The sequence below is a fragment of the Calliphora vicina genome, chromosome 4 (genome assembly GCF_958450345.1).
Source record: "Calliphora vicina chromosome 4, idCalVici1.1, whole genome shotgun sequence".
Classification (NCBI taxonomy): domain Eukaryota; kingdom Metazoa; phylum Arthropoda; class Insecta; order Diptera; family Calliphoridae; genus Calliphora; species Calliphora vicina.
Window position 1 is genome coordinate 101,354,250 of NC_088783.1, and position 27,311 is coordinate 101,381,560.

The 27,311-nt window shown below is 28.8% G+C and overlaps 1 long non-coding RNA gene across 1 annotated transcript in view; it reads right to left on the reverse strand.

The window, feature by feature from the left end:
- Positions 1–27,311, reverse strand: part of LOC135959060 (uncharacterized) — a 187,452-nt gene that overhangs the window by 76,750 nt on the left and 83,391 nt on the right. The gene's annotated exons all lie outside the window — the stretch shown is intronic.

Consider the following 27,311-nt stretch of genomic DNA (forward strand, 5'->3'; position numbering starts at 1 on the left):
TAATCGGTCCTTAATAGGTCACAGCTCCGATATAGGGCACAACAAATTTCAAATCGCTGAAACAGACTTTAAGTCTGTTTCTGAAATAATGTCATAAAATCGCTATAACTTTTGAACTGCTTGGTGTAAAACTTTATAATATTCGGCATAACCGAATCTAGCACCCTAACAAATTTTATTTCTTCAATATTTTCAAACATAACCCCCTGTCTATACTTGACATACATATATTTATCATAATAATTAATGACGTTTGTTGTCAAAACAAAGTTGTCTGAGCAAAAGCACTAACAATTTTGTCATAACGAAGCAATAATACTAATAAATGGAGACTATACCTAATAATTTGTATACCCTTCACCTTCGTGAGAAGGGTATATCGATGGCTTAATATAAAAAGGCCCTAACTCGTGTTTTTTTAAGTCGAGATTTTTTTGGCTAATTATGATATATGATCGGACCATTTATCGAAATAAACGGTCCTTTTTATATTAAGCCATCGATATATAAGTTTGTCATTCGGTTTGTAATTTCTAAATTTTTTCATTTCCGACCATATAAAGTATATATTCTGGATCCTTATAGATAGCGGAGTCGATTAAGCCATGTCCGTCTGTCTGTGTGTATGTCTGTCTGTTAAAATCAATTTTCTGAAAACCCCAGTTATCTTCGGGATCCAAATCTTCAATAATTCTGTCAGAAATGCTTTCGAGAAGTTTCCTATTTAAAATCAGCACATTCGGTCCACAAATGGCTGAGATATGAGGAAAAACCAGGACAACATCGATTTTTGACCACAGTGATGTGAAAAATAATAAGGACACTAATGTGGTACATTATTATTTGGTGAGAATGTAAGTAAAATTTGAGAATTGCTGAAAAATAACGGTTCTTATTTTTAGATAAGATATTACAAAAACAAATTATGTTAAATTTTTTTTTTTTAAATTTACATGCATTTTATAATAACAAATTTTTAATTGATGAACGGTTGTTTTAAGCTGTGCATCAATTGACAATAAACATATTATATAAGTTATTGAAAGTTATTATTATGTATATAAAAGGTAAGAAGAGTGTTCTAATTTACATTCCAACATAAAAATAATTACTTTTGTTTAAGCCAATTAGTGAAAAATAGAAAATGTAAGCATTTGTTACCCGGAAGTTGGCAAGATATCAAAAAGTTGTGTGAAGCGGGAAATTCTTATAGAAAAATATCAATGTTCTTGGAATTTCAAAAACAACGGTAGAATATGCTGTCAAATGGAGAATTTTTGAACTACTGACACAGAGGAATATAAATTGCGATGAGCTGGGAATTAATTCAGGCTGCGTGGAATGATATACTGGTATCAGTCTGTTAAAAACTTGTCGATTCTATGCCCAGATGATGCCAAGCAGTTTTAATCAACAATGGCGCACCAACAAAATATTAGCAACTCTAGCACCATATTAGAACTGAAATTAGTGCAAATCTATTATGAATTTAATTTTTTTTATTACTATTTTGAAGATAACATGAAGTGTCCTTATTTTTTTTCACAGGGTGAATCTGTATTTTAAGAATAATTTATTTAAATAAAATAAAAACAACAATTTAATAAAATCGCAATAGAATTTGTTTTTGTACTAAATTACCTAAACAAATATCGGCAATTATCACATTTTACTTAATTTATCATCACATATTGTTATGGCACATTAGTGTCCTTATTATTTTTTTTAAAAACTGCAAAAAAAATTAATATTTAAAATTTTTATTTTGAAGTATAATTTGGTGATGGGTATATAAGATTCGGCACAGCCGAATATAGCTCTCTTACTTGTTTATATTGACAACCATTTTGAAGGTGATCATGGTAAACATTTATCAGGTGTATACAGGGGGTAATTTAGAATAGGCGAATGGTAGTTTTCTGCATTATAACATATTTTATTTCTATACCATTTTCGAACATTTTTCATAGACGAAGGTTGTCTTAAAATGCAACAAAAGTTTATCAGAAAAGTGTACTTTTGGTTGTATTTAAAAAATATATCCACAATTAAGCTATAGAAAGCATTATTTAAATAAGCTTGGTAGCCGATCCGATTCGATTTAAAGGTAAATCTAATTTGGTTTATTAAAGTACTTAATATTATTTTAGCGATAACTATGTTTTAGATTAATTCGAAAACGTCATTTTAATAGTATTTATATTTTCTGTTATGTTGCTTATGATTTGAAACTATTTAGTTTCGATTATTTTCGTTACTGCAGTTATTTCGGCATACCGTTGTCAATCTGTAAAGGTATTTTAGGGATGACAGCAGCTTAGCCAATCTTGGTTTCAAATACAATGTACAAATGTTAGATTTCACTAGAAACTAATCAAATTATAAGAAAATCAAGAAAAGTCAACGAACATAAAACTGTAGGCGAGATAGATGCATCAGCAAACAACAGCACATTAAAACAGTTAATTAAAGCGTTTCAGTACCAGTAATCTACTTGGTGTGGATGGAACCAACAATATAAAAAACTAAAAAAGATTTTTCAAATCAGTTGCATACATAGCAATATGCAACATATGTAATATGACTTACATTAGACGGACTCTCAGAAACGAGTGAGTTTGAGTCCTAAAGTATTTTGCTTCTATTTTAAATATTTACATTTCTTCCCATTTAACGGTATATACGTCATACCAGCCTCGCACTTAATATTGGTATATTTTTTTTTTAAACAAACACAAACTGCGAAGCGATTTGCATGTCTGCAGGTACACCCAGATTCTCTGACGGGAATCGATCACGCAACCCTCAGATTAATAGTCCAGCACACTATCGACTGATCTATCGGGGCACCCTGATATCTACAATTTTTCAAGGGGTTTTCTTTGAAAATGTTTATTATTTCGAAAGAAAATCCAAATATGTACTTCAAAATTTACTTGATTTGAGAACAAAATTTTAATTTTTTTCGAACTTCGTGTATCTCCTTGTCAAACAAACATTTGCCAAGGTGCAACAAAATCACTTTTTTCCTCTCCATATGAGTCGCTCTAACGTACACACAACCATTACAATATATTTATAGAAAAGGTAAATGCCACTAATTGTTGCCATTATTACACATTACGGTGTATCGTAAACTGAAACTAAAAAAAAAGTAAGTAACGAAAAAACGATACAAAACAAAGGCAGCAAGAGGGAAAAAAATTTAATGCAAGTACTCTTGCATTGAAAGTTTGCAACGGTTGCAATGACGATGAAAACAAAGTACAAGTTGAAATAACGGAAATTCTTGACTTTGACTTTATAAGAAAGAAGAAGAGAAACAAAAAAGAAATAACTAAAATACACGTTTTATTATTACTTCCTTGGTTGGCAGTTAAAAGAAAAGTAAAAATCGAATTATTCTTTGGTCAAGATCAATTATAAAATACTAGTGTACAAAGAATAATACATACAGAGGCTTACTGGGGTTTTGAATTTATCCCCAAAGCTGGCTCAATGGAACAGAGGGATTTTCTTATTACTATTCTACATAATCATGAAATTAAATTGAACTAACTCGTACAGAATCTTATTCATAATTTGTCTCAAGGAAATGGAAAATTATTTTCGTATATACTACATACATATGGGAATTTATTGGGGTCACGAACGTATGTTCGTACGCCTTTGATGTCCAAAGAATATAGAAAACAAAACTTTTCCTAGCATTTTTTTTTGCGATTCGATAGCATTTTGGTAGCTCTATGTTTAGTGCAAAAGATGGATTTCATCGAGTTTAAGTTTTCATAATGATAGTTATAAACATGTGGTAACGAACGTATGCAAAATAGAAGTGAACTTTGGCTGACAGTAGTGAAATGTAAAAATCTGCGAAATGGAACGGAATATTTAAAAGCGATTAATTTATTCTAAAAGTGTATTAATGTAGGTCTCTCTCTATTCGGTACTTACACAATAAAATATCTCTATTGGTTTTTGTTTAATTGGCTTAATTACCTGGTCGATACAATTTTTCCATATGTTTTTTTATTATCACCATGCATTTTCCCATAAATATCTTCAAATTCGGTCAAGCCCGACCATATAATACCCTACACTAACTAACATTATTTTTTTAAAAATTCAATAATTTATATTCGAGAGCGATATTTGAAGGAGCCTTCTATGGGAGCTATGACCAATTATTGACCGATCACCATGAAATTAGGTCGTGTGATTTATGTTTACATGAAAGTTATTTATGTTGAATTTTATGTGTATACCAACATTTTTATGAGATTTATGAATGTTAAAGTGATTTACGGGAGCGGGTCTTATATGGGAACAAGGACTAACCAAATAAAATTTGGTGACATGAATTCGGCATATATAAAACTTATTTGGAGCGAAACTTGTGTAGATACCTACATAAATTACACATTTCTGACCGATAAAATCCAATTTCGGAGGACATTTGTATAGGGGTTAGGTGAAATAATGAACCGATTTCGGCCAGTTTCAATAGGCTTCGTCATTGAGCCGACATTATTATATGTACCAAATTATATCGAAATATCTTCAATAAAACACGATGATTATCAATCTGGTTGACTAATCGTAGGAAATGCCTACGATCTTTCTCCGGAGGAAAATAAAAAATCGTTTCATTCCCGGGAATTCCCGGTAATTTTTTAACACCAAATTAAACCAAAAACCAGAGTTTTTTTTCGAATAAATTGACTTATAATTTTACCAGGGTTGTAAAAGAAGTATAAAATAACTATATTTGGTGGTTGGTCCAGCCTTTATAAGGGTGTCTAATTTAATAGTGGTATTTGATCACAGTATTGCCACAGTCGTAGTTTTAATCAGTATGAAATCAATAAATTCTTTGTTTAATTAAACAACTTAAGAATTTCGACCATGTTAAATCTATAAAACTTCCGTTGTTAGAGAAATTTTTCAAATCTGATTGTAGATAAACAAATTTGAACCACTATTATTGTTATTATTTTCTCTAAATATGAATAACACTGTGCTAGTTGAAAAAACTGTCAAGAGGGGCACGCGGTGGGTTAAACTAATTCGGGTACGCTGAATTCAGTGGTACATTCTTAAAAATTGTTTGAAAAGAAGACACAATTTCTTATACGTTGATATATGTATAATATATATATATATCTTATCTTTTCCACTAGTCAAATTTATGGATTCAAAATCAACAACAAACTGAAAATTTACAGAATCTTTACGGAATTTCGTTTTTTTCTGTTTATTCAAAAAAACTAAACCGTTTTTGAGTTACGCGAATATATGTTGTGCAACCTCCTCCATTTTCGAAATAACGGTATATCTCGAAAATACGAGCTAACCTAAAAAAACGGTTAGCACCACTGAATTCAGCGTACCCGAATTAGTTTAACCCATGGAGTGGCCTTCTTGACAGAAAAAAAGTGTCAATTTTGTGCACAGTGTAATCATTGAATATCCCTAAAAGTTTTAATGTTAGGCATCTTAATAATTCGCATAAACTTTAAATTTGATTCATTCTTAATAACCAAATTTTTCTTCTGTGGCTTGAGTTGACTGAAAAAAATTCGGTTATTTCAACAGTAATACTTCTTTGCCAACTGACTATCTGTTGCTAGAACCGAAAAAATCTATGAATATAATATAATAATTCAATTTGAAACAAATTTGGCCATCGAAACGTATCTGAATATTGTAACTTTTCCCGAAAATTAAAAAAAAAAAAAATATTCCCGCGTAGGACCCTACTGTCAACCATTCTGTATTGTATTCGATTATCAACTAATCATAGTGATTTAAATATTTGAAGTACATATAACTACATATTTATTTATTCAATTACAGTAATATAATAATTGTTACAATTGATATTTGTATATTGTTATTGTTGCAAGAAAATAATTAAATATTTTAGTTTTAGTACTCTGAGATTGACAAATATTTGAATACTGAGCAAAAATGTCAGTATCCATCCCTGGGAAAAATATGTATATGTATGAAAATCCAGTTTATATCCAAGACGCAAACCCAACACTGAAGAATGCAACTGCATTGTTTACATTAAATGTTAAAAGTCACGAAATACAAAAGACAAGTGTTAAAATAATGAAAAATTTCAGCAGACAAATTTTGAGTGGAAGAGATACAATACAAAATTAGAAAAACAAACAGTCGAAAGAGAAAAGCACCGTATGTGCTACAAGGTGCACAAAGTGCAAGGTGTTTCATTATATGTATTTTTTTTATCTGTGTCTATATCATTATAAATTTAGTGTGTTTTGGTTTTCAACCACCCGTTGTAAAATGATATTTAAAGGAAGGAAGGAATTTAGTTGTGGAAACCTCTTACAACACATGCCATTCAAATAAGTAAAACCAACATTAAACATACATACTTACATATGGATATTAGACCGGACCTTAAAAAATAGATTTGCTTTGGATGGATTTTATTTTGTTCTTTAGAAAACGATGATCTTTCAACTATTGGTACACTTGTAGCTCAAATTGGTACGGAAAACCTTTTCACGAATGCTGACATAAACAACTGGATTCAAGAAGAATTTCATGTGGAAAGTAATGAGGAGCAAATGGAATTATCCGCAACGGAATCGGAGGATTTATACGATAATGGTCATGAAAAAAACAAAATTAAGATGCAATCGTCCATCTTAATTTTGTTTATAACACCGATAAACATATGAAAACAATGGGATTTAGAAAATGATAAGCCGACAACAGCACTATAAGAACTACGTGATTCAGCTGTTATTTTTAAAATATTGTTACGAAATTGTACTTGAATTCAAATATAACGATTTTAACGGCTGATTTAAAAGTTGCATAATGCTTTCAAATAGCAGTGCTGTAATAGCAAACTGTAACATATCTGTGGGCATTATTAACATTGAATAAAAGCTTTCAGTTGACCATTGATCGTAAGTATGGCAACGTTGTTTGCTGCGACCGTATATTCGAATTCGAATATTCAGTTAAAGAACATTGTAGAAAGTACACCACAGATGGCGTATGTATTAGAAAGCTCTAGAATATACGAGCTTTGACAGTTAAAGAGCAATCTAGAGTACAGATGGCAGTGTTATAAATAGTGGCAGAGGTTGCAGTCGTTAATGAGTTTATCAGAGGCGCTTTTCGAATAAACATCAACTGAGTGCCTTAAAGTGTGCTGTGTTTTTCGAGTGAATTCGTGTACATTATAAAGTGTGTCTGTATTTCTGCGAATTTATAAACGTGTATAAAAAAAACATTGAGTGACTATTTAATTCTGTTGTTGTACATTTTAAATAAATAAAGAGTTGTTACAATTTTCAAACTACTAAACGGTTTTTATTTGCAATCAAAAGTATCCGGTTTATTTAAAGGAAATAAACAAACGTTTTGAAAAGGTTAAAACGTAACAATATAATTAGCCAAAAAGCAACTCAAAATCTACAATTTCTTTAAAAATGTTTCAATAAAATTTTGGGTTCGCGAAAATTCAGTCGCGTATTCCGAGCTTGCACTGTATTTATATACATATGTATTAAGTCGACCTACTGGAAAAGTTTATTTTCCTGGTTCAAATAAAATGTTTATGTTTTTGTCACATGGATAAAATAGTTTTAGTTGTGATAACCTAATGTATTGCCAATCAAAAGATTTGTTGGTGTGAAAAAAATTCAGATATTTAAATAGTAATTCTACTGTGTCGACTGATTTTCTGAAAATTCGGGCAATATTTTACCGATTAGGAACCCTAGATTGGACTAAAATTTTGCATCAGTTAGATTAAAAAATAAGACCCATCCCAAATAAATCTATTTTTTAAGAGCCGGTCTAATGCATATAGTTCTAATAATAGTAAATGCACACACAAAAACACACGGCATTTGCACGATGATACAGATGTTGTTAAAGCCATTTTGTTGTTGTTTTTATTAGCCGGGGTGAAAGGAAGATGCATATGAAAATGACAACAGAAATAGAATGAAAAAAAAAACTGCAGAAGACGCTAAAAGAACGCGCGCGATTAAAATTCATTCAAATTTAGTTTTTTTTGTGGTGTCTTTATTTTGTTTTGCTGAACTGAACGAAAGAAAACAAAAATATTTGAATTGCGAATGAGTCGTTAATGAAACAGACAACAAATACATGTTTTGTTTTGTTTGTTGGAATTTGGCTGGGTGCGCAATGCGCATGCTTGGCGTGTTTGATGTTTGAGAGAGTTCACACATCGAACATCGAACCCAATCCATCCAATAGTTAATCGACCAAACTAAACCAACCAAACAACTATAGAACAACTTGAAAATCCAGCAAGCCGTTTGGAATTTCAATTACATTCAACAATATTCATTTGTACATACATACGTATGTATATGAGTGAAGTAGTAAAGTAAGCAAGCAGTATTATTATCCACTTCCACTTCTATCCCAGCAAGATTTGTTTTTGTTGTTTGTATCTTTCTTGTCTTACCGTTGTTATACTAACTGCGGTCAATGTGTTTGTTGTTATAGTTGCTGTTGTTCTTGTTGGTATGTTGTTTGTTTATTTATTTTAAATTTTTTTGTACTGTGAGAATATAAGCTCCCTTTGGCTGTTTTTATGATGCGGATGATGATGATATTTATGAAAACGAAATCTCAGACAAGAAAAAATATGAAAAATTATAATGAACATCTTTTACATACACACACACACACAGACGTTTACATTTTACGTACATGAATATCCAATATGAAACTTCTTCTCGCATCTCAAGTATTTCAACAACTTTCAGATTCAGAATATTTTTCTTACAAGTTTTCATATTAGGTAAGGGAAAAGATATCGACCAGAGCGAAATTACTAATGCTCCCGATATTATTTTTGGCTTCAAAGAATGGATCGTTGATCGAATACACATTTGACATGTGTATTACACCTGAAATATATTTTATTTGAATATCTCAATTCGTTTGTGTTTCATTTAAATACAAATCCGTATACATACAGTAATACCCCGTTTCAAAATTGCATCTTTTTAAAATTTCTGTGATTTCGAAGTTGCGTCGCACAGTGGGGGATATAGAGGCTATAGAGGAGGTATTGATAAGTTTAAGTTTTGAATTTGGGCTTATAATACCAAGGGGCGGCCGAGCCACAATGCCCCAAAGTAGGGCACCTCGGGTATTTCAAAAATTAAAAATGATGCCAATTTTTTGTTTGCGATCCGATTTAAAAGATTTTTGTCTTTTAAGAATCTACTAGACGAGACGACGCGTCGTTTTTGTTTCAGCTTGCGTCGCATGGCTTCGAAGTTGCAATGTTAATATGGTAATTTTTATTGAAAAATCTATTTTTCAGCTAAAATTATAAATCTCGGAAGCAATTAAATGATAATTAATAGAAATGTGGGTATTGGTGTATTATGAATAGGACATAAAATCTATAATTTTTTAACCTTCCTGAAACGTAAATATTATTGTTTACAAATGTAAATTAAATTGTTGAAATTATTACAAAATTTCAACAAGTGCTAGTATTTTTATTAATTACTAAAAAAACATTTGTTTTTCTTTTCTGTGTAAGTTCAAATTACTTACGTGAAAATGTAAATATTTATAAAGCCAGGTTAGCCTACCGTTAATGATATATAACCGTAGTGGTTACTTTAGCGCTCTATAAGTGCATAAGTGCGAATCCAGTATTGTCAAATGTTTCCAAAATGCTTTATCTAAATCTGGTACAGGCTGCAAGCAAATTCCCTCGGAAGACCATTTGCACGAGGAAACCAAGAGTCTTAAGTAATGGAACATATTGACATGTTGACAGAGTCTTCCTGGAATGTAATTGGAGGCGTCATCCATACTACAACATCATACCGTTCTCCCCAGAGACATGTCAGGAGAATATACAGGGGTATATTGGATCTCAGTTCGCGTTCGGCAGATTTAAACGATCTTCATAGAAACGTCATATACATATAGTTACGTAATTAGTTTTATATACATATTTAGGAAATAAACGAAATTACATTATCCCCAATATTATATAAATATTAGAAATATGTACGTATATTGTATTTTGTACATATGTACATGTGAATTTATTTTCTCATTCAATCTTAAATGAGGCTTAGCATAAAAATTATTTTTATTCGTACTTTGTATGGCATTTACGAGACAAGTTTTATTTTTATTTATTTAATAATTTAATGAAAAAATCAATTTTCTATATAGATACATAGATACGTACATATACATATAATATAAAGTATGTAAAAATATATAAAAAAATTAACAACAAAAGACAAGTGTTTATTTTTAATTTAGTATTCTTTAATAATACAACCAAACGTAATAAAAAAAACTAGTTTTTGTTTTATTATTTAAACTTTTTTGAAGTATAAAAATGCCAGTATTGAATCTTAAGTAAAATAAATTATTTAACACTTTTTGTTTATACAACAAATACAAAAAATTGTGATCAGTCATTAGTTAGTAAATTAATAATGAAATTGTGTTGTTAATAAATGTATGAATGGTTAATAATATTGCTCGAATACTCGCACAATACTATACATTTGGATTTTTTAAAGTTTGATTAATTGTTTTCAAAACACCTGTCAGCGTGAATGGAAACAAATGAAAATAAGGTAACATCGTAACACATATACAATACATTTTGTATATTATCCATTTTATGTTTCCGGCTGTCCTTAAATTGGTATTCTCTAATTACATTCCCTACAACGATTTCTAATATAAATATAGGAAGTAGTATTATTCCGGTAAAAACGAATGGCAACTTTCTGCAATTAATCCATATAAAGGAGAGTCCGAAAAATCTGTTTTTGAAATGCAGATGGCTTATAATTTCCAGAGATTCAAGTCGAATTCAGCGGTACTGATAGAATTCGTTTATAATTTCGTTCGTATAGATTCAGTCGGAAGCCTAGTTTGGGACCACTTAATCATGTTGCCTACAAAGTGGCAAAGTGTTTTTAAACAACTTTTCGAGAGAGCCTTCTGGCTCTTAATTATACCCTTCACCTTCGTTGGAAGGGTATATATACGTCTGTCATTCCGTTTGTAATTTCTACATTTTTCATTTCCGATCTTATAAAGTATATATATTTTGGATCCTTATAGATAGCGGAGTCGATTAAGCCATCTCCGTCTGTCTGTTGAAATCAACTTTCCGAAGCCCCCAAATAACTTACATACACGATTCATACATCAACATCCCCGGAATTCTTTCGGCTCGATTGCTATCGAGAAAATCGGCCCACAAATGGCTGAGATATAAGGAAAAAACCAGGACAACCTCGATTTTTTACCTATATCTGGATTACTGTCATTAATATAGATAATATGGATATCTAATGATAGATATTTCAAAGACCTTTGCAATGACGTATGTATATAAGACCATACACAGTTGGACCTACAATGGGTCGAATTTTTTTTTCATCAAAAGATTTTTTTTCGCTAAATATAAAAAAAAAAAAATTTGAAAAAAATTTTTTTACAAAAATTGAAAAAACGACTTGGAAAAAAAAATAAATTTTGTTACCTAAAAATATTTAAAATTTTTATTTTGAAGTATAATTTGGTGAAGGGTATATAAGATTCGGCACAGCCGAATATAGCTCTCTTACTTGTTTTTATGTAAAATATACAGATATTTGCAAATATATTGGTAATTGAATAGACAATAAATAAGGCCTCTCATAAGCTTCATACATTAGTACAATAATTAACTTTTATTTTCTAAGCAAAAAATAACTTTTATTTTACGAGCAAAAAATAAAGTTCAGAAAATAATTTCAAAAATTGAGTTTTTTAATAATTCTTACCCACAGAACAAATACAAATAATATGCCCTAATATTCTTAAAAAAAAGATGTTAAAGCTTTTATTTAATTATAAACTGAAATAGGTTTTTCTTTCATTTAACATTACAAGTTGTGTTATTTTAATAGTGGCCTATGTTAACTAATTAAATTTCCAAAAATATCTAACAGTTTTTTTCAATTTAATACCAGCAAAATTTGTTAATTCTTTAATTTTAACATTTTTACCGCTTCGCTACCCCTACCGTAATAAAATAAAGAAAATTCAATTTAGTTTTCAAGATGTTATACCATGATATATGTTATACCATGATATTATCCTGCGATTTTAAAAAATCATGATATTATATATTTAGCATTGTCTAACACATGGCAAATATTTACTCAAAAAAGTGTAACCACTTTTTATAATACAAATTTGTTTGACGTGTTTACTCTTACAAGTGTTTTGTAAGATCAAACAGCATCATATAAAATAAAACTAAATATTTGTTTTGCATTGTATTAAGTAAAAAAAAATTTTGAAAACAAATAAAATAATTAAAATATATTTTATTTAGCGGTTACGTCATGTTCGTCAAATATTTGCCATGTGTGACCCTACCTTAAGACATTCGCTCCACTACGATCCTTAAGTTATCCCTGTGAGTACGAAAAGTACTAAATTGTTTAACCGCATTTGTCCAAATTAACAACAGGTTAGTTTTTGTATGACTGGTCCTTATTATCACATTGTTATGTTTTAACCTAAAGTTAAACAGACAATTTTCATACACAAATTTTTTAACCGACAGTTAAACCTATAAGTTAACACATAAATAGACTTTGTTTTAATGGGGGTGGAAGAACAAAGGTTTAAAATTTAATCAAAATAATTTTGAATGATCATAATAAAATAAGATTTTAATAAAATATTTTTGTCTATTTAAATTTATAGAAAAACGAAGATTCGAATTTTAAAAAAGTACCAAACATTTGTCAGTTTGGCTATGTTGAATCAGTCAGTCACTCAGTAACGTTACTCTTTTATACATATATAGATAGATATATATATATACATATATTTGAATCATTAATTATGAAATAAACAGACGACCTACTAAGTAAATTTGTAAATGAGTTTTTAAAACATATATTTAAAAAATTAATGATTTAATTAAATAATTGTGTGTTTTCGTAGTTTCTAATTCGATAAATGCCAATAATACATATTTAAATTGTTGAATTGTTAAACAAATAGTTGGAAAATTTAAATTGTGCACATATGTAAGGGTACTAGGTGAAACAATGAACTTCGTCCTTGTTTTAGACCTTGTGTATAGGTTATGAAACATATTAAAACCGAATAACTGATCATCGAAAATTACAGCAATTCCATCGGTTTCTCAGATCATCCGTCCATAGAGTAGATATTGACAAATTTTTTTAATATTTGTATTCCCTGTTATATTCTCTATAAATCCCATTCAGATGATCAAAAAATTCTGAAATTTGTTAAACAAATTTTTTTTTTAAATTTTAAAGTTTTTTTTTTTTTAAATGGAGTTTTGGAACTGCCGTTAATTAAATTAAATTTGTTTGATCATACCTGCGAATAGGTTACCGATGTCCTACGAAGACAAAAACTCAAATACAAGTAAATATGGATATATTTTAAGTAAAAATTAGCTTTTAATTTAATATTTCTCAAAATATATTAATTTTGTTCCTACATATCTAGTGGCCGGGGAATTTTTAATAACTTTAAAATTTGTTAACCAATTTTTGTCTTTTATATCTCATTAGAATTACGCATACATTTCGATTCTTTTAAATTAAATTAAAACTTTCTGTCAAATGCTACAATTTTCTATAAAATAAAATAATATTTTTAAAAATGGTATCAAAGTTTTTAAAAAATATGTTTAAATAGCTTTAGAAAATACATATATTTCATTAAAACCGATTAACCGTCTTACAAAAACCGGTTTCTCAAAAAAACGAAAAGTTAAAGAAATCCGAAACCGGTCGAGTTTACAAATTTGAAAAAACCGGTTTTCGGTTTTGGATACTCTATTCACTTCGTTTAGTATTTTTTTTTATTAGCAAATGTAGTGAAATAACGATATTCTTAAAATTACAACTTCAGAATTTCATAAGTATGCATACTAGATAATTCAGCCATTTTCCAACCGATTTTTACAAATCTTTTTATGTTTAAAAGGTAAAACATATAATTTTGAAACAAAAGAAACAATTTTGAAACAAAAGAAACAATTTTAAAATTAGTTTCAAAATGACATATTTATGATGTTTGGAAGTTTTAAACTTTACGAATATTATTTCACTAAAACGAATTTATCGAATTTAACCAACAAAACAGAATTTCTGCATTAGAATCCTGCATAATTTTTTCTTTAACTTTTGTATCACTATGTTTTTATGGATTTTATGAAAAAGAACACAAATGTCATATATTATTAAGTGTGTTACCAGGTGCAAAGAAAACCATATGATTAAATGTATGTATGTTTAATTACCAATAGAAATAAAACATTAAGCAGGTGTTACATTACCTTATTAGGAATTGTACATTATTACGTACATACATATAATGTATCAAATATACAAACAAAAATTTAAATAAAAAACTTACCTCAATGTAATAGAGTTTTTATTTTGTTTTTCATAATAATCCAATATTGGTAAAATGCTGAATTTGAATTTTAGTTATTCTGGTCGTTGAGTTGTTCAGCTCTGTTCATATGAATTTTGTGTAATTTTCATTGTAAAATTCCATATATCAGCATTTAGAGGAATTTTGTTTAAAATAAAAACTTTTACAGCCAAATTTTGATGTTACTCTGGGCATGGGTGCGTGTATATATGTATGTATATATTTGTATGTATGTTTATTGAAATTATGCGATAAATTTCCGCAAATTTTTCTTTCCTATTATTGTTTACACAAACAAATAAGCAAATAAAAATAAACTAATGCATATATACATTTTTCAAATTTGGAACACGAACATTAATAATTTATAATATGTATTTTCCACTTTATTAACGCCATAATTGAATTTTTCACTTGTATAATTTTATTTTTTTTTAAAGAAACCAGCATTTATTTTAGGAGCCTTTTTAGTTGTTGGTTTTTTTTTAGCTTATACTTTTTATATTAGAGGTTTGTGTGTGCAGTTATACCAATTGAACTCCTTACTACTCTTTCCTCTCGTTTGGGCCACACTAAGTATTTTGAAAACCACTTTTTTTTGTAAATTTTATTTGCCTTCTTTTTACACACAAGTTTCCGCCAAATTAGCCGCGCGTTTTTTTGAAAATTTTCAGACTTTTATTCACGATCGTGTTTCCAACATGACTGAATGTGTAATTGAAATTGTATAGCACTCATTCTCGCATTCGGTTTGGTGGTTGGTGAATGGACACCGGCGGCTACGACAATAACAATAGCAAACATATCCAGCAGTGTTCGCTCACTCGCTCACATTCGTCTCTAACTCAACTCGTCGTCTGTATGAGAAGTTACAATATTTGTGCTGCAAACCTGTTAAATAATTTAGAGTTTGAGTTCGATTTGAAGTACTGAAGTCTGTCTGTCTGTCTGTTTGTTGGGTTGTATGGCTGACTAACTGACTGACTCAGTCACATTTAATCGTAAGTACAAAGAAATGTATTAAAAAAAATGTCAGGACTTTGTAGAATTTTTTCATTTAAGGATATTTTTCATAGTTTAACATATGTAAAAAAGTACATATTCTCAGAGTCCACAGGACATTTTATATGGAGAAATTGTGATTTTGACTATACATTTTTTTGAAATGTATCTTAGGATATTTGCACTTGAAAATTATATTTTGAAAAATTTATCCACTCTACTCCAGTTTTTTGATAACAGCGGGTCCAAATACTTCCAGATTTTCTTCATTTTTCATTTGTTGGACTAACAAGAAATGTACGTGTCAAATAAAACCAGTATGAAGGCTATATTCGGCTGTGCCGAATCTTATATACCCTTTACCAAATTATACATAAAAATATCTTTTTTTAAATATTTTTATTTAAACAAAATTAATTTTTTTTTAATTGTTTTAAATATTTTTTCAATTTGTTTTTAATTTTTTTTAAAAAAGTTTTTTCGAAATTTTTTTTTTAATTTTTAAAATTTTTTTTTTGGAAAAATAATTTATGACAAAAAAATTGTTTTGGTGAAAAAAAATTCGGATTAAAAAATATTTTTCCCGTATTTGACCCATTGTAGGTCCAACTTACTATAGCTTTATATACATCGTTGCAATGGACTTTGAAATATCTATCATTTGATATCCTATTGTCTATATTAATTGTAGGTGAATAAAAATACTTTGTGTTTTTATATATCAAAAAATATTAAGTTTTCATTTTCTTAATTAATTTTATTAATCATATTAGTTTTCAATAATTTTCATTATAATTTTCAATATTCTACAACAAACAATAAAATTTTGTAATTTTGAAATAAAACCAGAATATTGTATTTTATTTTAAAATAATATAAATATAATCTCTACAAATTTTGGCGATCCTGCATTTTACACGTGAAGAAATAAAACGAATAATATTCCGTGTAATTAAGAAAATATTAATTTTTCGAAACAATTACCTGCAATTTGAAATTAATGCAAAAATAAATACCATCTAATCTCAACAAATAAATATCATCTAATCTCTACAACGCCTGTCTTTATCATCTATAAATTTCAAAGACGACAAATCCAATTTGTATTATCAACTATAAAGTAATTCATCTGAAGATTCACATCAGTTTCAGTTCAAGTCACAGCAAGTCACTATTATTATAATCAAGATAAAACTTGTTCAAGATAAGTTGACCATCAGTTTTAAATTTCCGAGAAAAGAAGTCAGTATAAGTGTTTATTTCTTGTTCCATATTCAAATATTTCTTAATATTGTTTGCCTATTATTGTTTACTTTTAAAAATACTAAATATCTACATACATATCTAATCACGATTATTATCATAACTAAATTAACGAATAATTAATTTAATTTAAACTTTAATTTCGATTTTATTTGTAAACTTTCCCTCTTAAAATGACCACTCGCTCTCCAACACGTACTAATACACATACACAAAATTCAACACATTCACAATCTAATTCAATAACTACAAATAACAATTTAAACTCAAATTTGACTAGTAATCATCCGATCGATAGAATACCCCAAATTGATTTAGACATATGTGCTTCCTCTGTTAAACTCCCTCAATTCTGGACCAATTGTCCAGATGCATGGTTTGTTCACGCCGAAATGCAATTTGCAACCAAAGGCATTACTACAGACCAAACCAAATATGAATATATTATAACTGCTTTACCACAAGAAGTTATAATAAAAGTGTTAGACATAATTCAAAATCCAACTACAAATGATCGGTATCTTAATCTTAAAAAGGTGTTAATTGAACGTCACTCCCTAAGTGAAACTTCTAAATTAGACAAAATACTCTCTGATAGTGATATGGGAGATAGAAAACCATCGGAATATTATAGATCGTTAGCCCTTCTTGCTGGTTCTAATTTTAGCCCAGATGTTTTAACAAAACTTTGGCTACGTAAACTTCCAAAGTCTCTAAATGTTGCTTTAACTGGATCTAATATTAATGATCATAACGAATTAATTCAATTAGCTGATAGATTGTGGGAAGTTATTTACAACGGAGAAATATGTAGTGTTAGACAATCTTCTAGATCTTCCAATATTGAACAAATCGTACAAAATTTAACTGCTTCCTTATGTGAAAATATAAGTAAATTGACACTAGAAGTTAGTTCTCTTAAAAGAGAAATAGGAACCCGGGCTTTACGTCCTTTTTATAGAAGATATAGCAGAAGTTCTTCACGCTCTCGTGGTCGTTCACCAAATAGGAACTGGTTATGTCGTTTTCACTACAAGTTTGGTAATCAAGCTAGAAAGTGCGAACAACCATGTTCATTTTCTAATGAAAGTTCAACAAACTAAAATCATCCACTGTTGCAGCGACGAACAGTGGAAATGTTGATTATTCTTCCAGTCGCCTTTTTATTTTTGATAAAAATAATAACTTAAAATTTTTGATTGATAGTGGGGCAGAAATTTCTGTTTTGCCATCTTCAAAATTCAGAAATAATAATAAGAGATCTGATATAATTTTAAGCGCAGCCAATGGCTCAAATATTGCAACATTTGGAAAGAAATTACTTAATGTAGATTTAGGTCTTCGCCGAGAATTTCCTTTTATTTTTCTGATTGCAGATATTTCTAAACCTATTATTGGTGCTGATTTTCTTTGTAAATATGGTCTTTTGATAGACATTAAACATAAACGTCTAATAGATCCACTTACTAATTTATCAGTTAGTACATTTTCATGTTGCTGCAATGTGACTCTTCCAAAGTTATTTTCTGTAGATAATCAATACACACAACTTCTTAAGAAATATCCTTCACTAATAGCAGAACCTGATTATACGAAACCAATCAAACATTCTACCGTTCATAGATTAGTAACAAACGGTCCTTTACCTTTTACCAAACCCAGGCGTTTGGATCCCGTTAAATACAAGGCAGCAAAAACAGAATTCGAGTATCTTGTAAAAGCAGGTATATGTAGACCATCGAACTCAAGTGTAGCATCAGCTTTACATTTAGTCCCAAAAAAAGATCCAAACGACTGGCGTCCATGCGGTGATTTTAGACGTTTGAACATTGTGACTGTTCCTGATAGATATCCCTTACCTCACATTCACGATTTAAATATGAATATAAGAAATAAGAAAATATTTTCTAAGATCGATTTAGTACGTGCTTATCATCAAATTCCAATGGCAGAAGAGGATATATTCAAAACAGCTATAACAACACCATTCGGTATGTTTGAGTTTCAACGAATGCCATTTGGCCTACGAAATTCTGCGCAAACGTTTCAAAGATTTATCAACGAAGTATTTACTGGTTTCGATTTCGTATTTGTGTATATCGATGATATACTTATATATAGCGAAAATGATGAGGAACATTTATATCACTTAGAGAAAGTTTTTGAACGATTAGATGAATATGGGTTAAATATTAAACCAGGCAAATGTACATTTGGTGTTTCAAATATAGACTTCCTAGGTCATAATATATCGAATATTGGCATTAAACCTTCTGAAGAAAAAATATTAGCAATTCGAAACTTTGAACACCCGAAAACTGTTAAACAAATTCAGAAATTTGTAGGAATGGTAAATTATTACCACAAGTATATTCCTAAGTTAGCCGAATTTACTAACCCCATTCATGCTATAATTACCAATGCATTAAAAAAGAAATGTAAGATTTTAGAATGGACTAAGGAAGCCCTCAATTCATTTGACCGTATCAAGGAATCATTTGCATCACGTGTTTTATTGAATCATTTCAATAATGAAGCAAAATTGACCTTAACGGTAGATGCTTCAAATGTGGCCATTGGGGGCGTTTTACAACAATGTTATAATGGTATTTCGGAACCATTATAGGTGAATAAAAATACTTTGTGTTTTTATATATCAAAAAATATTAAGTTTTCATTTTCTTAATTAATTTTATTAATCATATTAGTTTTCAATAATTTTCATTATAATTTTCAATATTCTACAACAAACAATAAAATTTTGTAATTTTAAAATAAAATACAATATTCTGGTTTTATTTCAAAATTACAAAATTTTATTGTTTGTTGTAGAATATTGAAAATTATAATGAAAATTATTGAAAACTAATATGATTAATAAAATTAATTAAGAAAATGAAAACTTAATATTTTTTGATATATAAAAACACAAAGTATTTTTATTCACCTACATTAATGACTTAGTAATCTAGATATTGATCAAAAATAGGGCAAAAATCGTGGTTGTCCCGGTTTTTTCCTTATCTCCCAACCATTTATGGGACATGGCTATATCGACTTCGCTATCTATAACGATCAAGAATATATATACTTTGTGGGGTCGCAAATGAAATATGTAGAAATTACAATCGGAATGACAAACTTATATATACCCATGGCGAAGGGTATAAAAAAGAATTGTTTAAAAATACTGACCTAGTTTAAAGTTATATGCATTTGAATTAAAAAAAATGATTTTTCGCAAGTTTTTTTGGAAATAGTAATTTTTTTCTTTTTAAATCTTCTAAAAAATTTCTAAGAAGATATATAAGGAATTTATACTTTTTGTAAAACTAACATTACATCAAATATTTAAAATGGAAAGAATTTTAAAATGTTTGAAACCGAGGGGACCAGGTCCATCCAAAAAACGCATATTTTTTATGTAAATTAAACTTTATGCCAAAAATTCTAAAATCACATAGTCGATATCATAATACAGTAACCCATTTTAGATGGCAATAATTATTTTGTAAAAAGTTCCGATAACCCCGACACTGGTATGGATATTATGACAAAAAACTAAAAAAATCTCATTTTTGGGATTTTTCAAAACTTTTTTAGGAACAAATTTAAAAATTGGTTTTTATTTTTCCATTTTTAAAAGAAAAATCTATATAACTGTAAAATTTCATTAATTTGAAAATTTTGTATCTTTGCAAAAACTCAATAAAAAGCATTTTTTGTCATATTTATCAATAAACTATTCCATGAATTTTTAATTATGAAAAGTTGTAAATATTTTTGAAAATAGACAAATAGTTTGAACGAAATTTTATAACTAATTGGTAGATATTCAAGAACTTCTGTGCGATTCCCTTCAAAGCCAAAATAATCTCTATATATTTTTCGTCGATATTGTGACGTGTTTTCATAGATCACGCAGTATTTTATCCACATACATATGTACATTAGAGTGACAGCCGATTTTTTTTTTTTAGATTTCAAAGAGTGCCGGGTGGAATATTGTGACACTAGGCCTAAATGTTAAGTGCTGAAAATTTGAGTCAAATCGGGCAACGATTTCTGGACGCGCATCGAGGTCAAAGTTCAGATATATGCAAAATTTTACTGTTCATATGGAATAAATAGGTGAAACTCGTTAACTTTCTGCATTGTTTTCTAGAAATATGTAGATTTATTTATACTAATGAATATTACATTAAAAAAAAGTTTTGGAAATTAACCCTGTATCTCCTTTGGTTCAAAATGACCCAAAAACTGTATTATCGCCAAAATTAGAGAAAAATGCAAATTTTTCAGTTTTTGAAAAAATTTTGCTACTAAATAAATACTTTTGCAATTGAATGTAAAAGAATCGAAATATGTACGTAATTATCGTTGTAATGAGATATAAATGACAAAATTTGATTAAAAAATTTTAAAGTTATTACAAATTCGCCAGACCATTAACGTGTTTCAGGCCACTTGAACAAAAAATTTAGAAACAAAATTAAGATATTTCGAGAAAAATTAAAATAAAAGCTCATTTTTACTTAAAATATGTCCATATTTACTTGTATATGAGTTTTTGTCTTCGTAGGATACCGTTAACCTATTCGCAGGTATGGCCAAAAAAAATAATTTTTTTTAACGGCTGTTTTAAAACTCAATTTTCAAATTTTTAAAAATTTTGTTAAACAAATTTCAGATTTTTTCGATCATCACATTGGAGTTTATTGAGATCAAAATAGGGAATAAAAATATGAAAAAATTATGTCAATACCTCTTACAGTTTTTCCGTACCTGCGATTTAAATTTTGCGTTTTTCAAGAAAAACTAATTTTTTGTTCATATTTAGGCGAATGAGTCCAATTTCCTTACTGTTATAAATTTTAAGTAAAACTTGTTCATAGTATTATAATCCTGGTAATTTTAAATATGGTCTGAAAGTTTTACTAAAATCGGAAAACGTTAACCCTTAAATCGTGAAGGTCAAAGGTCAAATTTTTCAATATTTGGAATTTCTAATGAAAAGATAGCGAAATGTTATATATTTTTGGGCCGATTTTAATTTAACTTAAGGAAAATATAACATAAAGTCCAGAATTTAAAATAACAGCACAAAAATGGAAATTAACCCTTAGCAGCACTTGGGGTCCAAATTACCCTCAACTTTTAAAATCACGAAAACACAACCATTTTGACCCCAAGTGCTCTTAAAGGTTTAAATTCATTTTTGCACTGTTGTTGTAAATGCTAGACCCCAATATATATTTTCCTCAAGTTTCATGAAAATCGGCCCAAAAATATATAACATTTCGCTATCTTTTCATTAGAAATTCCAAATATTGAAAAATTTGACCTTTGACCTTCACGATTTAAGGGTTAACGTTTTCCGATTTTAGTAAAACTTTCAGAACATATTTAAAATTACAAGGACTATAATATTATGAATAGGTTTTACTTAAAATTTATAACAGTAAGGAAATTGGACTCATTCGCCTAAATATGAACAAAAAATTAGTTTTTCTTGAAAAACGCAAAATTTAAATCGCAGGTACGGAAAAACTGTAAGAGGTATTGACATAATTTTTTCATATTTTTATTCCCTATTTTGATCTCAATAAACTCCAATGTGATGATCGAAAAAATCTGAAATTTGTTTAACAAAATTTTTAAAAATTTGAAAATTGAGTTTTAAAACAGCCGTTAAAAAAATTATTTTTTTTGGCCATACCTGCGAATAGGTTAACGGTATCCTACGAAGACAAAAACTCATATACAAGTAAATATGGACATATTTTAAGTAAAAATGAGCTTTTTTAATTTTAATTTTTCTCGAAATATCTTAATTTTGTTTCTAAATTTTTTGTTCAAGTGGCCTGAAACACGTTAATGGTCTGGCGAATTTGTAATAACTTTAAAATTTTTTAATCAAATTTTGTCATTTATATCTCATTACAACGATAATTACGTACATATTTCGATTCTTTTACATTCAATTGCAAAAGTATTTATTTAGTAGCAAAATTTTTTCAAAAACTGAAAAATTTGCATTTTTCTCTAATTTTGGCGATAATACAGTTTTTGGGTCATTTTGAACCAAAGGAGATACAGGGTTAATTTCCAAAACTTTTTTTTAATGTAATATTCATTAGTATAAATAAATCTACATATTTCTAGAAAACAATGCAGAAAGTTAACGAGTTTCACCTATTTATTCCATATGAACAGTAAAATTTTGCATATATCTGAACTTTGACCTCGATGCGCGTCCAGAAATCGTTGCCCGATTTGACTCAAATTTTCAGCACTTAACATTTAGGTCTAGTGTCACAATATTCCACCCGGCACTCTTCAAAATTTTAACAAAAATTTTTTTCCATACAACTGATTGTCACTCTAATGTACATACATATGTATGTATGTCGCATAACATTCTCTAAATCAGAAAGCTTTTTAACATTCAGTGCCATCTACTCCGCTGTAACATCAGAATGGCTTTAGATTGTGGTAACCATAATATGGTTAACTTACGATTCACATGATTGTCTCAACCATATATATGGTTACAGTAAACATATATATGTTTGTGACAACCATATTTATGATGAATAATTTTATCATAATATGTTGTTCTCAGATTATGATAAGCCGAGAGCACCATAATATGATAAGTACTTCATGATATAAATGGTTGTCACAAACATATATATGTTTACTGTAACCGTATATATGGTTAAGACAATCATGTGAATCGTAAGTTAACCATATTATGGTTACCACAATCATGTAAATGGTTACTGTGACTATAATATAGTTAAAAAACTTGTAACAATATTGAAATGGTTACAGTAACCATGCCCAACTATATTTTTTCTCTGCGTGCTGCTTTAGAATATTCTTGAAATTACGCTTCCATTTCAACAAACAGTTTCTAGTTTTTGGCTATAAAAGTTTCTTGAAATTTCACTTCCATTTCTGCTAACAGTTTTTCGTTGTTGACTCTAAAATTTCCTTGAACTCCACCTTGTTGGCTTTAGAAGTTTCTTGAATTTCATCATTAACATTAGCTAAAAATTTTCCGGTTTTGGATTTAGAAGTTTCTTGAAATTTGTCGTTTATATCTTGAAATTTTTTTTTCATTCCAGCATGAACTTTTGTTTTCATTATATCCGCAAACGTTGAACTTAAATACATGCTGCTTGTCCTTTATACTAAAATTCGTAAGTTTTATGTTCTGCAATTCCGCCTTATTTTCAAACTTTATGGTTGCTTCTTAGTTTGCTATTCGACTTCTGACACCAATTGTTACGTTTTTACCTATTAAAAACCTTGAATAAATAAACCGGATTATTTTAAATTGCAAATACATACACTTTAAAACACACTGACTGACTGGTTTAGCAATTCGCTGGCACTATTTATTATATACTAGTTGATCGCCCCCGGCTTCGCCCGGTAGCATTTACTAATGTTAGTTCTTCAAGTTTCTCCAACCCACGCACACCAGCCTGTTCTTATTTATTTGGAAATAAAATATCTAAATTTTTACTGCATACTTTAGGGAAAAAAGAATTTCCGAGTTTTACCCGGAATTTTTGAATTGTTTTTCTTTACAAACCATCTCCTGAATATTTCGAATCGAATAAAAAAAATTAGCCAAATCGCTCCAGCCGTTCTCACGTGATGACATTACATACATGGACCATTTCAATTTTATATATATAGAAGAAGATGTATTTATACCAGCTGCATATTCTGACGATTTCCAGCATGTTCTAGCACAGACACTTCTAGAATGATCATGCACTGCAACATTGTTTATAAGTAGAAGTCTCCACTTATCAACTATATTACCATTGTAGTTGCCAAAAATGTGGAAAAATAAGCCGTTAATAACCGTTAAAAACAAATAAAAATATAAAATAAAAATCGAAAAAAATGTTTGTGAAAAATCAGAAAAATTCTGGTATCTTATCTAATAAGAAAATACAGTCTTTATAGGCTCTGTAGCATATGAAATATTCGATAAATTATTTAGCTGGTTGGCTGGCTGGCTGATTGTTCGAACGATCTTGTTCATTTGTTAGGTCGGTATGATACTTTTCGTATCTTGCTGTTAGCGTTGTTATTGTAGAAATTCCACATTCCACACTCTCTGTAAATTCTAGTGGAGCAAGAAGTTAAAATAAACTTTATATTTCTTGCTTTTGCTGTTGCCTTCAGACCTTTTTTATTCAGTACAAGAAGAAAAAAAAAGGAAAACTCGTTAAAGTTATTTAATATGAGTCTTTTCTGATTTTTTGTTTGTGTTTTGTATGAGAGTATTTTTTCTTTTGGTGGTTGTGTTGGCACACGATACAATAGTTGTTGTATTCAAGTATCTATGTATCTACAACCGTATAGAATATTTTTACAGACAAAAACCTACTCGTGCTACAAGTGTATTTAGTAATATGTTCAGTCTTTTTTTTGCAATTTGTTTTTTTTTCTCTTTCATCTTCTGTTTTCTTATTAATTGTGCGCGAATTTACTTTTTCTTTTTGGATTTGAAAACCCTCCATCAAATACTGCAGAGTATGTGTGGGTTTGTTGGTTTGATTGCAACATTTTCGTCTTAATACAATTAATTGTAATGTAGATCCTTTTAAGAATTGCTCTTTCATCTAGGTACATATACATATTCTTCAGATTTAATCCCGAATGAAATTTTTCCTTTGCAAACCTCAAAAAATTTGTCGGTGGAAAGAAAATTAAACATTGTTTAAAGATATTGAAGCCATTTTAACAAAACAACATCAACTCAATTTACTATATGATGGTACATATTTTGTACTTAATATGCCAAATCTAGAGTGACAGCCGATTTTTTTTTTAGATTTTAAAGAACAACGATTTCTGGACGCTCATCGCGGTCAAAGTTCAGATATATGCAAAATGTTAATATTTACATAGAATAAATAAGTGAAACTCGTTAACTTTCTGCATGTTTTCTAGAAATATATAGATTTATTTATATTAATGAATATTACATTAAAAATTTTGGGTCAAAATGACCCAAAAACTGTATTATCGCCAAAATTCGAAATAAATTAAAATTTTTCAGTTTTTGTAAAAATTTTGCTACTAAATAAATACTTTTGCTATTGAATGCAAAAGAATGTGTACGTAATTATTGTTTTAATGAAATATAAATGACAAAATTTTGTTAAAAAATGTTAAAGTTATTACCAGGGCAACCAAAATTATGCAATATCATATTTTTTGCTATGCGTCGTATAAACATATGAGTTAGTTATTTATCCGTTTCAGACAATTTTAAGAATTTTGTCATCGATTTGTTGCATATTTTGCTCTTTACTGCATAGTTTGCGTTTTATAGCATATTTTTGCATATTTGACTCATAACTGCATATTTTTGTTGCATATTTTCTTTTTTCCATTAGTTTGTTTTCTTAATACAATTTTATTGTTTGTATTGTAATTTTTTATTTTTATATTTTACTATTTTGTTAAGGTCCAATGATAATTGGCCTAGGATACTTAAAGAAAAAATGAGAGTATCCATAATCTTATCTTAAACTTATCTTAAATGAATTTTCGTTGACTTAAATGTGCTTAGTTTCACACAATTATTAAAATCATTCCACTATTGTAAGGCTTTTTTATAATTCTATTTAAATTTTGGAAGAGGAATTAAAAAAAAATCGAATCGTTTATAAGTGCATATTTTATGCGCATAAAACACTTTTTTAGAGCATATTTTTGGTTGCCCTGGTTATTACAAATTCGCCAGACCATTAACGTGTCTCAGGCTATTAGAACAAGAAATGTAAGAACAAAATTAACATATTTTGATAAATATTAAAATAAAAGCTCATTTTTACTTAAAATATGTATATCCATACTTACTTGTATATGAGTTTTTATCTTAGTAGGAAACCGTTAAGCTATTCGCAGATATGACCAAAAAATAAATAATTTTTTTAACGGCAGTTTCAAACTCCATTTTCAAATTTTTAAAAATTTTGTTAAACAAATTTTAGAATTTTTAAAAATGTGAAAAAAGTATGTCAATACCTCCTATAGTTTTTCGTACCTGCGATATAAATTTTGCGATTTTGGAGAAAAACTAATTTTTTGGCCATATTTTGGCGAATGAGCCCAATTTCCTTACTGTTATTAATTTTATTAATGTCGATTAATATTTTAATGTGATTTTTAATGCACTTTTTAGATTCTTTCGTTTGATTTGCTGTTATATTTTTTTTTTATATAAAATATACATATTTTAAAATAAAATTAAATTCATTTCAAAACAAAAATATGAAATTTAAAATTACCTCATATAGTTTAAAAAGAGTTAAGCAGTAAAAAAGTAGTTCTAATGTATTTTGTTTTCTGCTAAACTGCTCTTTTGCTACTTTGTTATAGAAAGTACTCTACATTGTGAATGCCGCTATATCATAAAAATAATGTCATATGTCCGTCATAGAACTATTTTTTTTTAAAAAAAATTGATTTGTCAAAATTACTAATGCATTCAGTAAGTCATT